The following is a 3,056-nucleotide window of genomic DNA, read 5'->3' as shown; positions in this document are numbered from 1 at the left end:
TCACTGGAGAACACACGCACACGCACATGCACTCCGTCCCTCTCTGTTACGCACAGACAGGAGGAGGCGACACGCACACGCACGCTACTTTCTGGACTGGTGACATTCTCCAGACAACACGCGCTCTCTCTCTCTCACACACACACACACTCGCACACACAGAGAGACACACACGCGCGCGCACACACACACACACACACACACACACACACACACACACACACACACACACACTCACACTACACGTGTGAGTTTCTCGTCTCTCCTCTCCTGAGCTGAACTGGATTTAAAGTCATCTGAACCGAAGCTCTTTTTACGCACAGAGGAGTCAGTCCATTCCGCTCCGCTCCGGTGCTTCCCCCGGGGTGATCTGATCATCCTCGCCGCTCCGAGCAGCCTGAGCTCCGGCTAGGAGGAGAGAGGAGAGCCGTGGACTGGAGGAGGAGAACCAGAGGACCGCGGAGCAGCGGGAGCAGTGCTGAGTGTCTGCCCGGGAGGAGCGCCTCTTGTCCCCGCTGGAGAGCAGAGCTCTGCTCGGTGCGCTGCGTGGAGCTCCGCTCTTTACCCTGAAGTGAGTCTGGAGATCTGTGTTTATCCATGACGTTTATTTATAGATCTGTGTTTATTTATAACTCGGACACCGTTTAATACAAACTTCATTCTGTTGTCTTATCGCTCTGTTTTAACTTCTGATCACTTCTGTTGATCATAGAATGATCATTTTATCATCTCTATATTCTATTATAATTATTATGATTATTATTATTATTATTTTATCAGAACAATATCATCTCTATATTCTTTCCGCTCCAGGCTTTGTCTCCTGGCTTCACTTCTCTGTTGTTTTGACCTTGTTTTATTCACGCGCACATCTTACTGTATAGCACCGTGGATCACACGCACGCCACGCACACATCTACTGTAAAAAAGAAAACTAATGAATAGCGTCTTTACCATTAGATGGAGATCATATCAAACCGCTCCCTGATGGCTTTTCATTTCATCAAACAATTAGTCTGTAACGCTAGAAGAGTCTACATAATTAATGTGTCTGATAGAGCAGAGGAACTCCACAACAAGTAGGAAACGGAACACTATTTAGTTTGAATTCACTGAATAATGTCATTTATGGCTGAAAGGCAGAGCTATTATTATTGATAATTAGTCTACTTGGTGTAAACTGGACGCACTGACAAGGACAGTTGTTAAAGCTCATGAGAAGAGTGTAAAGATACTGTACACAAGTTGTTGAAATAATATCAATTATCTAATATATGCCATTATGTATAAGCATTATTTAATATCCTGTATTATTTACACTATCATAAAATACATGTGCATCCACATAATCCTGTAGTTATTGAACTTGATCAATGGGATAATGTTAAATAGATAATAGCCTAAATGTGTGCTAAACACATACATCCCATGCAGTAACATATGCAGAAGAATATGAATGATATGAACAGTGGAGATATGATATCATATTGATTCTATAGCTGTGAGCGCTCAGGCTTTGTGTTCTCCCTCTCAGCGCTCAGCGCTCAGCGCAGCTCACAGCTCTGAGCACATTTATTTTGAATGCTTCTGATTTTACTCTTCATATTTTAGTCTCCGCTTCTCATCCCTGAACCTGTTGCAGTGTGTGTGTGTGTGTGTGTGTGTGTGTGTGTGTGTGTGTGTGTGTGTGTGTGTGTGTGTGTGTGTGTGCGCGCGCTTGCGTGCGTGTGTGTGCGTGTGCGTGTGCGTGTGTGTGTGCGTGTGTGTGTGTGTGTGTGGTAAGAGTAATGTTACCTTAATTAACCTGGCAAAACACAACATTCACAGGTTGTACATTTCGTCCAAATGGAAATAATGACTTTGTTTTTCTTGTGGGGAGAAAATAAACGTTGTGTGTTTTTTGATGATGATGATGAGGAGGAGGAAGGCTGCGGAGGGAAAAGGAAAAGGTTTAATTGTTTTTTAAACTCAGGCAGAAATCATTTAGAGAAACCCTGCTATTGTGGCGAGGCTCGGGTCGAGAGCTTTTACATTTCAGTTGTTGAGCGACTGAATGTTCTCTCATAGAATACGGTCTTTTATTGTATTATTGGCTTGACAACCTGAAATATGAACTTCATGAATAATTTCAGCATTTTCTTCTTTATGATTTATATCAGGGTGAGATAAATGATCAGAACTGTGTAATTATTGCAGAAAGCTCTTTTAAAGAACTTGGGGAGAAAATGCAATGAAACATTCAGACTCACAAAACAGCTTAAATGTAATGATTCTATACTCAGATCAACTCTCTGTGAGGAAACAGAGATTAAACATTAACATTAACACATAATGATGATACATAAAATATATAGATATGAATTGTACTGTATATAATATAATTATTGTGAGGCTTCAATGGAAAAGTACTGAAACCTTCAGCTTCTGTATGAAAAGACTGTGTGTGTGTGTGTGTGTGTGTGTGTGTGTGTGTGTGTGTGTGTGTGTGTGTGTGTGTGTGTGTGTGTGTGTGTGTGTGTGAGTGTGTGCGCGCAGACCATCACGTTTGTTGCTTAGTTGCCGTTTCACGGCAACGTGTCGAATGTTAGACGTCTGTACAGTAGCGTATACAGTAATTATAGTTATTGATAATGAACACGTACAGTAGTGTACAGTAGTTATAGTTATTGTTTCATTCATAATGAACACATACTGTAATTCTAGTCATTGTTTTATTGATCAACTGGTGAACATTTACATTCAGAACCTTTCACTGTCCACAAGAAACGCTTCCACGTCAAAGTTTACTGAGACACCGTGTGTGTGTGTGTGTGTGTGTGTGTGTGTGTGTGTGTGTGTGTGTGTGTGTGTGTGTGTGTGTTTGTGTGCGTGCGTGCGTGCGTGCGCGTGTGTGTAGAGCTTAGTGTTAGGGTTAATCGTCTCAGCAGGAAGGTGAACACTCCTCACATGTAGAGACACACACATACACACACACGCGCGCGTGCACGCGGTGTATAAAGATCTCTCAGTAAACTTTGAGAGATCATGTTTTCTTATTTCTTTTACTTTCTGTCTCT

At 42.1% G+C, this 3,056-nt stretch overlaps 1 protein-coding gene across 1 annotated transcript in view; it reads left to right on the top strand.

The window, feature by feature from the left end:
• Positions 1–497: 497 nt before the first annotated feature.
• The window catches only part of mef2cb (myocyte enhancer factor 2cb), a gene marked incomplete at its 3' end in the record, with an annotated part of 85,680 nt that continues 83,121 nt past the window's right edge, over positions 498–3,056 (top strand). The window contains exon 1 of the mRNA XM_080737900.1: positions 498–571. The remainder of the gene's footprint in view (positions 572–3,056) is intronic.

Source organism: Nannobrachium achirus, assembly GCF_963921795.1.
Source record: "Nannobrachium achirus genome assembly, chromosome: 12".
NCBI classification, from domain to species: domain Eukaryota; kingdom Metazoa; phylum Chordata; class Actinopteri; order Myctophiformes; family Myctophidae; genus Nannobrachium; species Nannobrachium achirus.
The sequence above is the reverse complement of the archived record's forward strand: the minus strand, read 5'-3'. Positions and strand labels throughout refer to the sequence as shown.